This window comes from Glycine soja, chromosome 15 (assembly GCF_004193775.1).
Source record: "Glycine soja cultivar W05 chromosome 15, ASM419377v2, whole genome shotgun sequence".
Taxonomy (NCBI): Eukaryota; Viridiplantae; Streptophyta; class Magnoliopsida; order Fabales; family Fabaceae; genus Glycine; species Glycine soja.
Window position 1 is genome coordinate 44,697,074 of NC_041016.1, and position 15,635 is coordinate 44,712,708.

The 15,635-nt window shown below is 32.8% G+C and overlaps 1 non-coding gene across 1 annotated transcript; it reads right to left on the bottom strand.

The window, feature by feature from the left end:
• Nucleotides 1-12,768: 12,768 nt before the first annotated feature.
• Nucleotides 12,769-12,841, bottom strand: TRNAR-ACG. The gene has a single exon. It is a non-coding gene; the product is annotated as a tRNA-Arg (tRNA).
• Nucleotides 12,842-15,635: the final 2,794 nt, after the last annotated feature.

The window sequence follows — 15,635 nt, forward strand, 5'->3', positions numbered from 1 at the left end:
CTCATACTCAAATACACTAACGAGGACATGGTCAGACAAAAAGGTTCATCATTGCCAACTACTACCATTGGGCCATGAATTAAGGAAAATACATCAAGCTACAAATCAATGAACTACAAGCTATTAGAAAGCTTGAAGACTAAAAAAATCTCTCTGCCTGACGAGTTCATTTATGAACTTCTAATTGAGAGGCTATCGAAGTCCTTGATAGACTACAAACAACAGTTAAAGCACAGGCACAAAGAGATGTCATTGTCAGATCTTATCACCCATTTTACCATTGAAGATACAAATAGGAAGGAAAGTGTTGCTGCAAGGACCAAAGCAATGCCTGCCATGGAAAACATGATACAGATAAACTGCTTCATAAAGGGGATGTTAACAAAAATGATCATAATAACAAGAAAAAGTACAAACATAGTAACCTATGTGTTGCTCCTTCTAATCCTATCCCATGTGCTCTTGCTTCTAATCCTTCTTTCAAGAAAAAATGAAGCTTGTTTTGTTTGTGGGAAGCCATGACATTTTGCTCCTCAGTGCAGATATAGAGTTGTGAGAAATGACAATCCTCCTAAGCTTAGCGCTAACCAGGTTGAAGGAGATGACATTATTGTTGCAGTCATTTCTCAAGTGAATGTTGTCACCAATGTGAACAAATGAGTGGTAGACTTTGGGGCTACTAGGCACATTTATGCTAATAATAGTATGTTTACCTCCTACACTGTTGTGGGGGATGGAAAAGAACAAGTTTATCTTGGTGATTCGAGAACTACTCCGATTCAAGGAAAGGGAAAATTTCTTCTCAAACTCATATATGGGAAAACACTAGCTTTGAATGATATGCTACATGTTCTCTCTATCAAAGTTAACCTTGTTTCTGTAGCATTGTTGGAAAAGGTTAAGGTAAAGATATCCTTTAAGTTTAATAAGATAGTTATTACTGAGAATAATGTATTTGTGGGGAAGGGTTATTGTGATCAGGGTCTTTGTACTCAATGTTTCTTAAATGGTTAATGAGAATGCATCTTCTTCTGCTTAGTAGGTTGATTCTTATGATATATGACATGCTAGATTAGGACATGTTAATCCAACATATGTTATGAAATTGCAACAAATAGGTTAATTAATAAGCATGATAAACAAAGTAAGAAATGTGAAATATGTGTTGAATCAAAATTAACTAAGAAATCATGTCCTTTTGTACAACGTGAAATTGAACTATGAGGCTTAATTCATTATGGTCTTGTTGATTTAAAACAAACTATGACAAGAGGAGGTAAAATTTATTTGTAACCTTTATAATTGATTACTCTATATATACTAAAGTTTATCTATTTAGACACAAAGATGAAATGTTTGATATGTTCTTATCATATAAAGCCGAAGTTGAAAGTTAATTGAATATAAAAATTAAGAGGCTAAGATCTGATAGGGGTGGTGAGTAAACTTTGTTTAATGATTTTTGTGAAAAGGAAGGTATAATTCATGAAGTAACCCTTCCATATTCACCCGAGTAAAATGGAGTAGCTGAAAGGAAAAATAGAACCCTTAAGGAAATGATGAATGCTTTACTTGTTAGTTCCTCTGATCCTAACAACATTTGAGGAAAAGCCCTTTTGACTACTTTTTTTTACAAAATAGAATTCCGCATAAGAAAAAAGGTTTGAGCCCTTATGAGTTATGAAAAGGATATAAACCAAACCTAAAATATCTGAGAGTGTGGGGGTGTCTAGCCAAAGTGATGTTACCTGATCCAAAGAAAAGGAAAATAGGATCTAAGACTTCTGATTTCTTGTTTATTGGTTATGTTGAACATAGTGTTGCCTATAGGTTTCTTGTTCTTAATAATGATATGATTGAGTGTGACACCATCATGGAGACTAAGAATGTCGAATTCTTTGATGACTTTTTCCCTGTGAGGTCTAGTGCTAGTTCCAATACCATTTCTAGTCTTGAGCAACTAGTTGAAACCTATAGTGAACCTATAAGCGAGGATTTAAGAAGAAGTAAAAGACATAGGACAGAGAAATCTTTTGGAGATGACTTTTATACGTATCTTATTAAGGATGATCCCTTAAGTTTTTTAGAAGCTATTAGTTCTTCTGATGCAAACCTTTGGGAGCAAGACATTTGGATTGAAATTGATTATATTAAAAAGAATAATACACGAACTTTAGTAGATCTACCCAAGGGTGCAAATCCTATTGGATGTAAATGGATCTTTAAGAGGAAGTATAACCTTGATGGATCTATAGATAAATACAAGGCAAGGTTGGTTGCTAAAGGGTTTATTAAGAAACCTAACATATATTTTTATCATACCTTTGCACATGTTACAAGGATTTCCTCTATTAGGATTTTGATAGCCTTAGCTGCAATTCATAAATTAGTGATTCATCATATGGATGTTAAGACAAATTTCTTGAATCATTATTTAGAGAAAGAGATATATATGACTCAACCTAAGGGGTGTGTAGGGGATGGTCAAGAGAACAAAGTGTGCAAACTTTTGAAATCCCTATGTGTTTTAAAACAAGTGCCTAAATAATGGCATGAAAAGTTTAATGAGACTTTACTTGTTAAAGGTTTTTCTAATAGTGATGTTGATATATGAGTGTATACAAAGTTTTTGAATGATGATCATGCTATTATATGCTTGTATGTGGATGACATACTTATTTTTGGTACATGCAATGATATAGTTTTTAAAACTAAATCTTTCTTAGCATCTAAATTTGATATGAAAGACATAAATGAAGCAAAGGTTATTTGGGGAGTTAAAATTATAAGGAAGGGAGATAGTATATTACTATCCCAAGAGCATTATGTTGAGAAATTTCTCATGAAGTATAAATATTATGACTTTAAGTCAATGAGTACCCCTTATGATGTTAACTCTCAATTAAAGAAAAAAAGAGGAGAACCAATTGCTCAAACTCAATATGCCCAAATCATTGGGAGCTTACTGCATTTGATGAACTTTTCTAGACCTGATATTGCATATGCAGTAGACAGGTTGAGTAGATATACCTATAGTCCTAATTAGGACCATTGGGATGCATTTGCTAGACTTATGGGTTATATGAGAGGTACCATGGACTATGGTATTGAATACAATGGATTTCCTGCAATACTTGAAGGGTATAGAAATGCTAACTTGGTCTCTGATTCAGATGAGACAAAATCCAATAGTGGTTATGTGTTTACTCTTGGTGGTGGTGCAGTAGCTTGGAGATTAGCCAAACAAACTATTACTGCTAGATTAACAATGGAGTTGAAGTTTGTTGCTTTAGAAATGGCTGGTAGTGAGGTTGGGTAGTTGAAAGAACTTCTTAGCTAACATTCTTTTCGAAATGAAATCGACCCTATCAATATCTATGCATTATGATTCTCTGTCAACAATAACTATGGCTAAGAATAAAACATTAAATGGGAAAATAGACATATACAACTGAGACATAATGTGGTTAAACAACTGCTAAAAGATGGAACAATTTTCATAGATTATGTGAAGTCAGAAGGAAACTTAGCAGATCCTTTGACAGAACCCCTAGGGAGGAATATGATATTAGAAACATCAAGAGGAATGAGACTTAAGCCACTTGAAAACAAACAAGTGATGGTAACATAACCTTTGTGATTGGAGATCCCATGAAGAAGGTTCATATAGGTAAAAACAAGTCATTTGTCAATTCTGCTAACACTCAAATTGATTTCTATCAATTTCCTTTTTGTTTTTTCCTATGGTGTGAGAAAGTGTTAGAGATACATTAATAAGAGGATAAACTTTATAGTAAACTTTATGTGTTTGAGAAAGCTTTACATCTTACAAAGGTTTTACTGATTTTCATATCCCTTATGGGCGGTGTATAATTTGCAGCATGCACTTGATGAAATCACCTATATAAGTGTCAAGTGGAGCCGCTTACATGAGATCTTGGCGAGATCTCTAGAGCACTCATGAATATCGGGCATGCGCATGGCCTAGTAGCACAACACAACAATAGCAACAAAGACTATGAGGGTGTCTTGTGATTGGTAGACCACTATCACATGCCAAGTGTTTTTGGTTCATATAGATTGTTACACCAACTACATTGTGTGTTAAGTCCTATCAGTCTATGTCTGGTTCATATAGCTTGTTATACCAAGTCTGATGCATTACACCCCATGTTAACCCAGAAATTTTCTTTTATTTATTAAATGTAATTTATTCTTTTGAAATATGTGGGGGATTGCTATAATTTTAATGTTTCAAAAGAATTTTTTAAAAAATATTTGATTAAATGGAAATCATAAGACAAACAATGAAAGTTATGACATTTATTTTCAAGAAAAATATTCAATTCTCCTACAATTAAACAATCAGTTACATCTCCTATTAATGGCAATAAAAGTAGGAATCAAGAGAGGGACAATGGCTATTATAGGCTCATAATTGGTGACAAAAAAAAGATGACAGAAACTGATGCAACGAATAAGTATTTGAACGTGATTTCAAAAGTCATTGTAATGCCAATTGTTTAGTTCCTCCTCTTTGTTTCTATTAATCTCTCTCCCTCTTTATTCCAGGGTTGGTTTTATGTTTGCGGATTTTGTAACCTTAGTTCCGCTAAGATGTTCCTATTGTATCCTGGGAGGTTTACATGGGACACCATGGATAAACCATTTAGGTTAGTGATGGCTATACCTCAAGAAGTTCAACCACGTTCGTGATTTTCGACTTCAGCAGCAACACATTCTTGTGTCGAATGCCAATCTCTATAAAGTTACAAAAAGAAAGCATCAAGTTCCAAACACGATTAAAATTCTAGATTATGTTATGGAAATGGAGCCCATTGTTGGAAGCAAAAGAGAACATGCGCATGGCTGAAACGAAGTGATAATTCATTCAAGTTGACTATTGTAGATTAGGCTTTATCTTGTAAATATCTGGGAATAAGCTTTGAAACTAGTGATGAATCGAACGTATGTTGGTTTCATTGATGTGTTGGCAAGGACAAACATAAATGTTTGAACTAAGTGTTCTGCAACCTGTCAACCATCACAACATTTGATAAATGAGTTGCATATGTTATCCAACACATAAATAGACATCACATATACCCATGCATATGATCATATTGAAAACAAATGGCTAAACAATTAGTCATTCACTTATAATTCTTTTCAATATATGAAGATTTTACAAAAATAAATGTTCTTGTGCTCAATGAAATTGTGTAAGTCATACCCCATCAGTTTAGGCAATTTGAAGATCCTTAAAGTTTATGCAGTCTAATGTGGCGGGCCTTCTCAAAGGGAGAATATTTCTCCTTTTTTAGCTCCTAATTTCCTTTACATGGCTTACTATTTATCTTTAACTCTAAATTTTGAATACAATCATCATTAGAAGTAAAACATTTTCCTCAAACTATATCAGAAGAGTCTATATGATCAGATGATCTAAACTTTCATCCTCACAGACCCATTTTCTAATTAAACTTATCAACCACTAATATCAAAAGTTGTTTGTATAAACTTATTAATCACTTATAAAGTCAGATATCTAATTCATACTAGTTACAAATTTGGCTATGACTAATCAACTTATAAATTATATTTGATTCTAATAATTTAAACCATCAATTTTATAACTAAATTTATCATTTTTTGAATATTATTTAAGTGATTATAAAAAAAATGAATTATCTTTCTATGAAGTATGACATGATTTCAACTTGTCGATCTCAATGGAAAAAATGAAGAGCTTTGTATAGTAGCTAACTATAAAGACACATTCTGATAGCAATAGCAGCACCACAAGAGACATAACAACTACCCGACCAATAAGGAACCACACTAAGCCCACTTACCTGAATGACTATGCATAAGAGGGGACAACATTTGTGTTCACCATTCTGTTAGGGGACAACCATAATGCTCCCTCAATTCTATTGTAACACAATTGTTATAGTTTGTTAAGTACCAATAGTAATGTAAGCCTATAAATATCAAGCAATGAATGAGAAGAAGGCACAAAAGAATTATCAAATATCTGTTAGTGTAGTTAGCATAATGTAGCTTAGCCTTTGTCCCTAACAATTTGGTCTGACCTACCCCTTCCCTGCTGCCCTCCAATGGCAGAAGTCGACCTTTCCTCATCCAGCTTGGACCACCTTGAGGCTGCCATCGCCGAACTCAATGCAGCTCAACTTTGTTTTTTGGTGACCTAAGCCTCCATGATCTTCAAACTCGATGTCATTCTCCTGAAACTAGATACCATGGTACCTTGCCAACGCTCCCCATTTTCTTCTTTGGTGCAGTCACCACCGACAGATACCCCTATGTCGACTCCCCTTCCTATACCGACTTCGATTCCATGCCCCGCACCCATGCCAACTAGTCCCGCACCTAAGTCAGCATCGCTCCTCATGGAAACTTCCCATGGAAGCTCCATAATGAAGTCACGTATGCTCGAGCATGCTGGCTTCATCTCCTTCCATCACCGATAACCCTGTCTCTCTTCTCTTAGTCTCTCTCCCTCTCACTCCTGTGACGGCCAGAGGAACATTCGCAGTCACGGTCTCTTGCTCTGTCTCTGTCGGGATCCTTCTTGCACCCATCATTCTCGCAGTCACAACCTCTTGCTCTGTCTATCATCAGCAATGATGTCCACCGCCTCACCCGCCACCACATCCACCACCACCACCGAAGCCACTGGCTCCACCACAACCATGGCTGACACAGGCTAAGCTTCGTCGACACGAGTGTTATGATCGTCACAGTCGTGGCCGTCAACATTGAAGCCAAACCATTTTAACAAAAGGGTAGCCACTTAGCGAAGAAGAACATAAAACATAACAGTAGATTCCAATTGCAGCAGCCTTCATCAACTAGATCCAAACAAGCCCACAAAAAAAGCAACTTTACTCACGTACCTTTTTTTTTCTTCTTCTAAATCCACCCCTTGTTTAGCTTTTTTTTATTGCCCAACCTTGAGGACAAGGTTGGTTTTCCAGTGGTGGGTATTGATAACAATAGTAGCACCACTGGAGACATAACAACTACCCGACCAATAAGGAACTGCACTAAGCTCACTTACCTGAATGACTATGCATAAGAGGGGACAACATTTGTGCTTACCAGTCTGTTAGGGGACAATCATAGTGCTCCCTCAATTCTGTTGTAACAGAAGTATTATAGTTTATTAAGTACCAATAGCAATGTAAGCCTATAAATATCAAGCAATGAATGAGAAGAAGGCACAAAAGAATTATCAAATATCTATTACTGTAGTTAGCATAGTGTAGCTTAGCCTTTATCCCTAACAATTTAGTTGATAAGACACACCAACCATTTCGACCCAAGAGGAACATATAGAAGCCCATATACCTGCAAGATTACATAGAAGAATTGGACAAAAATTGTTAGTAATGCTTTTTATATTTTGTATTACTTTAATGAGATGTTAGGAAATTATGGCGTTGTATTTCGTTTCGGTCCGACACGTGCACTTCCATAATGGAAGATTCTAGGCCTGGCCATGATTGGCACGAGGTTTCTTTAAATAAGCACGAAAAGTAATGAAATGTCAGAAAAATATTACTCCAATATTCTTCCTTTCTCTTTCTTCTTCAGGAGATTGCCTTGGTCTAGAATGCAAGGTTCCTTTGCCCATTAATTGGTCCGACCTGCCGTCGCGGCCATGACCGAGCATCATACACGCTCCAAAACCATTGAGCGCCTAGAAGAGGTGGTGCTTCGGCTAACCCAAAACTAGTCAACCCTCACCGACGCCCACCACGACCTTACCGTCCGCCTAGATGCCATCCAGGAGCAACTCCATGCTCTACAACTCCAACCACCCCAGCCCCTCAACCTCTTCCACCTTCACCCTTTCCCAACCATCCTCGTCCACATATCAAACTCGAGGTACCCCGTTTCGATGGACACAATGCCATGGGATGGATCTTTAAGATCTCCTGGTTCTTCGATTACCACAACACACCAGACGAGGAGCGTATCACCATAGCTTCATTTTACATGGATGAAGTAGCTCTAAGTTGGTTCCAATGGATGTTGCGGAACAGCATGATTATGTCGTGGTCCTCGCTTCTTTAGGCCCTTGAATCTCGCTTTGCTTCGACGTTCTACGGTGACCCGAAAGGCACTCTATTCAAGCTCACACAGTGGGGCTCTGTTAATCAATACCTCAATGAGTTCGAGAGGCTTTCCAATCTTATCATCGGATTACCACCCTCATTCCTCCTTAGCTGTTTTATTTCGGGGCTTACGCCGAAGCTTCGTCGGGAGGTACAGGCATTGCAACCTCTTTCCTTACCGCAAGCGATTTTGTTGGCCAAACTCTAGGAGGACAAACTAGAGGACCGTCGCCGGATTTATCTTCCTCGACCCCTCAACAATCCACCACAACCTCCGCAAACACCACCCCCTACAAATATACTTCCAGCACTTTCACCACGTCCCCTTCCTTCACCTAAAACCCAAGTCAAGTGCTTCATTCCGAATGAGATGGCTCAAGAGCGTGAACCTGGATTATGTTACAATTGTGACAATAAGTGGAACCCAACTCATAGATGCAAAGCTCGCTTCTTCTTGCTCATAGTTGAAGATGAAAAGGCCACCCTTGACCCTCCTCCACAACCACCAAATAACAATAATTCTCCTCCAACCTCGGATACCACCCACGCCCAAATTAGCTTCAATGCCCTTGCCAACACGTTGGCACCAGAAGCACTTCATCTCTACGGCCACATACATCACTCCCGTGTTACAGTACTCATTGATTGGGGGAGCACTCATAATTTCATTCAAACACGCGCTGCTAAATATCTCCAACTACCCATGACACCCACCCCACCATTACAGGTCACCGTAGGTAATGGTACCACCCTTCCTTGTGACCAACTTTGTCTGAATGTTGTGTTGCTTCTTCAGGGACAAACATTTCATGTTGATCTCCATGTCTTACTCATTAGTGGCACTGATATCGTCCTCGACGTTCAATGGCTCTGACAATTGGGCCATATCCTCACCAATTATGACACCCTGACCATGCAGTTTCGCTACAATGGTGATTTTGTAGTCCTTCAGGCAAATGCTCCAACAACACCCGTAGACACATTTACACTTCAACTTCACCGGTTGATTCAAACACATTCAGCGAGCTAAGCCTGGGTGGCACGCTAAGCGAGCTGTCCACTTCTTCAATTTTTTTTCAAGGCTTTTTTTTTAATTTTTGCATAAATTTTTCTTCTAAATCACTTGAAATCTTCTTCTTTTGAATTTTGCTAATAAAAATAGCAAAGATGTTAATATTTTCATTATTTCATTAAAAACAATAATAAAGTAAAGAAATTACACCCACTTTATTATCTTTTGACTTGTTTAAAATAATATAAGAGTTGAGAAATTGTTTCTATTAAGTAATTAAATTAGTGATACTTTGGGTTATAAATTAAGAGGATTAAAATGGGTTTTGTGTTGATGAACCAGAAAAATACAAGAGTTTAGTGAACATGTTTTAGCAAGTTAAGTATTGGGCTTTATATCCGTCAGTGAGTTTTCCTTTATCATCCATTAATAAAATTTATATCTTCACCTAAAGAGAAGAATCTCATTTCTACCCAAAAATAGAATCCGAAAATAAAACCAAACAATTGTATATTATAAGGAGAAAAAAATGTTATTTGATCCTTTTTAAATTTGATCTATTACCCTATCTCTATGACTCCTAATATGGCGATCATAAATATTATTAGTGCTACTTAAGGATATTCTAAACCATTGATATTATTCTTATATCTAACGGGGGTTGTTACACATATATATCATTGGCGAGTAACCTATTACAATTGTAGATGCGGAAAGAACACAAGTGTTAGTACTATCAAATTTGAAGCAATCAAGAAACAAATAATAAAAACTCAAATATTGAAGAGGAAGTTATCTACAAATTAGAACCCCGAGCATCATCCTTGTCTTCATCCTTATTGTCATTATCCTCATTGTCCATTCTAGAATATAGAATAAGCAAAAACAAATGAAGCAAAAAATACAAAGAACATAAATAGGAAAAACTGCCTCACAATTGCATCTCAATTTGGCTCTAGTATGAAAGGAAAAAATAATTGCACGATGATGGACAAATCCTTTAAAATGGTTCACATGAAATGAAATAATAAATAATAAAGATTTTTTTTTTAAAGGCAATAAAGACTATTTTATAAATCTAAAATGATTGCTTGACGTGTTAAGAGTAAGAATAAAAATCATCTAAACTTTATAAATCTCAATGTAATAATTCCTTATAGGAGAAATATATTAGTTTTTTTTTTATAACAAACAAGCATATTAGTAAGAGATGAATAAATAAACGACTTAAATGTTATTTTGGTCACTCTATTCTGTTCTATCTAAAATTTTTGTTCTTTTATTTTAGAAAATTCACAATTTTGGTTCTCGTTATATTTTAAAAGATATGTAATTTTGGTCCAATTTTTAATTTTATTTATATTTTATTTCTTTTATTTTTTTATACTATAATTAATTAAATCATTTTTTGATAATACCTTAAATGAATATGTTAAGTCTAGGGTTTAATTTGATCAAAATAAAAGAAATAAATTGAAAGCAAAATTAAAAATTTGACTAAAATTATAAATTTTCTAATATAAAGAGGAACAAATGTCTATGAGGTTGAAATCACGAATTTTTAAAAAACATGAAAGTCAGATATCTCTATTTTAAAATAAAGCAACAAAAATTACATGTTGAGCTAATTAGAGTGACCAACATTGCATATAATCCGAAATAGATCCAAAAGATAAATGGACAAATGGTAATTAATTTGTATATCTTTTCACTTTCACAAAGATCCTTTCAGTAAAATTTATTTTGGTCTTTTATCTTTTAAATTTTTTATTTTGATTTTATATGTTTTAAATGTTAGTCTATATGATCCTTTTATTAGTTTGATACTAAAACTAGTATTTTAAATTTTAAAATAATTAGTTTTAAATTATTTTTTTTTGCTAATTATAATGATAAATATAATTAATTTAAACATAATAGCATTTTTTAACTGTCATAATATTTATATTAAATTTTTTAAAATGATAAATTAAACATGGCATTGAGACGATTGAGAGTAGGTTTGACTCTTTCCATTTTCGCCCCAACAAAAGGTAAGGTGCGTTCGGACATGATCGAAATGTTTGTTTTTTGTTTTTGTATTCAGAACATGATCAAAATGTTTGACACTAGAAAACAATTATATGCATTTTTCTCATTTGAGTCTATTTTGTTTCAGTTTTTCCCTTTTAGTGAATGAGCTATTTTGATATAGTGTCAGATCAATTTCATAACCAGAATTAGATGTAATTATTGTTTCATTGTTTGTACTTGTAGATGTAACAATGTTCTCTACCTTCGTGGAGTTCCAGAGCATGAAGAAATTGAAGATGCTGTTGCAGAAGACTAGAATTAATGATAAAAACTCTAAAATTGTTTTTGTTATGGGACTCCACATCCTCACCCAAATGCAGTTTATTTTTTGGTGTTAAAGTGTAGAGATTTAGACAAGTAATTAGATGTTAACTTGCCAGACATGTTGCCAATTTGTGCTCATGATTGTCCGAAAATTTTCAAGAAAGCTTTCATATATTCTCATTGGGTTGACAACAATGAATCTTTTATGCTAAACGATTCATTATTTGTGATGCCCTTTTGACTTGAATGTTTGTGCCCCCAATTACTACGGTCATAAAAGGTAGGTAGTTAGTTGAGGCAAGCATAATATTTTTCATTGTTACGTAAATTAATTCTAATAGATTGGTAGATTTTGTTAAGTTTAATTGTGATACTTTTATGAGAATTGAGTCCCTCTCTAATTAACAATCTTCCGTGACTCCAACCTCTTTTATTTAGGGTGGAAATAGAGTTGGCTTATTAAGTTAAGTTAAACGTTATATGTCAAAGGTTTTCTTTAAAGTCATAGCTTAATTTGCACAAAAATTTTGTCTTATAACTTAGTGTAATATAACGGGTGAGTGTAAATAACTGTATATGTCTGGTGAACATGGAAATTTTCAAATAAGAAATGTGTCTACCTTTGGGGATTCACACGGTACATTTATTTTTTCAAATAAGATATTTGAAATAACCTTTTGGTAATGAAATGGGATGAAGCCCTTGGAAGTAAGGCCACAACTAAATTAGGGATTAGTATTGGCCCAAACAACATTAGCATCGGTACCTACCAACATTTGAAAATTCTAAAGATACCCTTCTTCATTTTGTATAGTGGAAACACATCTTTGTTTTACTAGTAAGGGTGCGGAAAATATTATACAAGGAAAATGTGATTTTATTGTACAATACATAATAAAATCATGATTATATTGTGAGACGATTTTTAGAATACTAGTTGTGGTTACCAAAAAATTAAAAACAAATAAATCATAACTCTGTTGTACAATATGCAAAATGAAATTGTAAAATCTGTTGTATTGACAAAAAATAAAAACCTTTACAAGGAAGAGATTTGTGAGGGAAGAAGGGAAAATAAAAAAAAGAGGAAAGGAAGAAAGAGTGGGTGCTAAAAATTGGAGGAAAGGACAAAAGGGTATTTTGATCTTTTGGAGTTAGAGGAGACCAAGTCCATATCAATTCTCCTTAAGTTATGGTAGAAGTAGGAAAGATATTGGGCCATATACAGATTTCAGAAAATTAATCTTTTGAAAAATAGAAGGAGAAATATACAAGCGACTCCACTGGGGATCGAACCCAGAATCTCTGGTTCCGTAGACCAGCGCCTTATCCATTGGGCCATGGAGTCAATTTTTAAGAGTCAGCTCTTAAGAGTATGTTTTTCTATCCTTTCCGTTTTGTCTTTCTTTCTTTTCTGTGCTTCTGATATTATTAACCAGCTGTTAGCTTGAGTTAAAGCCAAATTATGGTAGCAGATGCTGCTCATAAGATGATAAGGGAAGGATTTAATTTAACTTTTACCTAATTAAAAATTATAGTAAGTTCGTGTGTTTAAATTCAGTTTTAACTTAAACTAAAATTTGATTGATGACTCAAATTGTTTTCATGATATATAAACTTTAATATCATGTATAATTAAAATTGAGGAACATTTATTGTATATATTTTAAAAAAAATTATCAAAAATTTAATTCTAATGCACTGTGAATATTTTTTTTATAATTGATTAGTGTGTTAGTTGGTTCTTAAATTTATTTAGATATCATTTTGAAAAGTGATTGAGATAGTGCTTGCAAAAACAAAATAAAAAAATCATCAGGGACCAAAAAAGTTAAAAATAATATTATAGATTAAAAAAATATATTTAAGTCATTATTTGTTTAAATTCAATTTTAACTTGACTAGAACTTTTTTATAAAAAACTTGACTAAAACTTGATTGATATAAAGGACACTATTAAGTTAACTCAAATTGTTTTCATCATATATAAATTTGAACATTGTCTATAATTAAATTCTAAAATTTAAACTAAGGTATATTTTATAGTATATGTTTTAAAAATGATAACATAAAAAATTAATTTTAATACATTGGGAATATAAAGATTTTTACATGTGTATAACTTTTAAAAGAAGTATTGCAAAAATTAATAGAAGTTATGATTAATTAGAGTGCAAAATTGTAATTTAAGATGAGCTCCAATTCCATTTTAAGGTAGGTGTAATTATGAGTTAGGTTGCATAGGGTTTGAGTAAAAACTTTAATCCAAGAGTCATGGTGATAGTGTTAATAATTGTGATAATGATGACAATAAAATATTATATGATGATGATATTAATAACAATAATAAAAATTAAAAATTAATAGTGATACCAGTAATTATGAAAATAATAATAATAATAGTAATATATCAATATAATTAATAATGGTAACAAAAATGATAAAAATAACTATGATGATAATAGTAATAATAATAAAAATATAGTGAAATAGTGATAACATAATTACATTACTAGATTATATTAATAGTGACAATAGTAGCATGAAAAAAATGATGTGGTAGTAAAGTTACAACAAAAAGTAACAAAACTAAACAAAAAAAAGGTAATTATAGAACATAATTAATTATGATTTAGAATTGAGAATATAATTATAATTTTTTTAATTGAGTTTCAATATTGTTATTTTCGAAAGTAATTTCAAATGTTATAATTAAAATTGTAAAGTAAAATTTCCTGACTCTAGATAATTCTTAAATGGCATTGTTGTTCTACTGCATAAAAAAATTGAGAATATAATTATAATTTTTTTAATTGAGTTTTAATATTGTTATTTTCGAAAGTAATTTCAAATGTTATCATTAAAATTGTAAAGTAAAATTTCCAGACTCTAGATAATTCTTAAATGGCATTGTTGTTCTACTGCATAAAAAAATGGCTTTGTTAGAATTGCTTGTTGATAAATAATTTGTATGGAGTTCTAGATACAAACATTGTGACTACTACTATAAAAACTAGTGGGAACAAAATTCATGTTAAGCGCACTATCATCCTTTTCAGGCACAATTAATTTTTTTTTATATCTAGATGTAACACATTTTATTAAAGTCAATTATGAGTTATGAAAGCAAAAGACAAGAGTACGTTGCTCCCTCGCGTTATGTGTGTGTCTCGTGTTCATATGTCAAAGTACTACGTACTAACCTGAGTAAAGTATTCATCAAAAGGACCCTCAGTTGTAAGGGAACATGGTGCACTACACACGCAAACGAATCACCTAAAAATTAATTTTGTTTTAAATTTTCTTAAAAAAAAATAAAAGAAATAGTAATAAGAGGCTGTGTTTTAGCTTATTGATGAGCATTTTTCATAGTTTTTTATTGCCTTAAAATGCAAGATGTACTATACAGTATAATTTACACAATTTAATTTTAAAATTGGATTAAGAAATATTGAATTCTAAAGAAATAGCATTAGTAGAAGTATTATATGAATTTATTATGATATCAAGTACAAGAATACGCGTGAAAATGATTAGACATGCATATGCTGATGAAAATTTCTTATGTTTTTTTCATTTTTATTTATATCTTATGAGTATGAAATGAGATAACTTATTTGATTGACTTCGATGTTGATCAAACAATTTTTTAATTCTTTATATAGGATTAAAGTATGAGATCTCTTAATCACAACATAATTTTTTAATACGACTTAACAACTAAAGTATGGGATAAGTACCTACAAAAGATACCTGTTTTATCTCAGTAACAATTTCACTAGGTATAATAAAATGCTTAATGATATTGGTTATATTTATTGGACTGAATGATTTGATTATAATGCCCAACACCACTTAAAGGTAATATTACTGGCTTCTAGTGTAATTACAAGATCTTTTTTTATCTGGTAAGATTGAAGACAATATCAGTATAAAAAAGTTTATAATAATTTATATACTTTTTATCAATCAACTGAGTTAAAAAATATAATTATGCGGTAAATTTAGTTTGAGAGGATATTCATAATGCACAAATGTAATTCTTCTGAAAAAAATTGCACAAATGTAATATAGAAATCATACAGCTAAGTAGTGACCTCAATTAATCCTATTTGATTTGGGTTGATACAGTGTTTTGGACT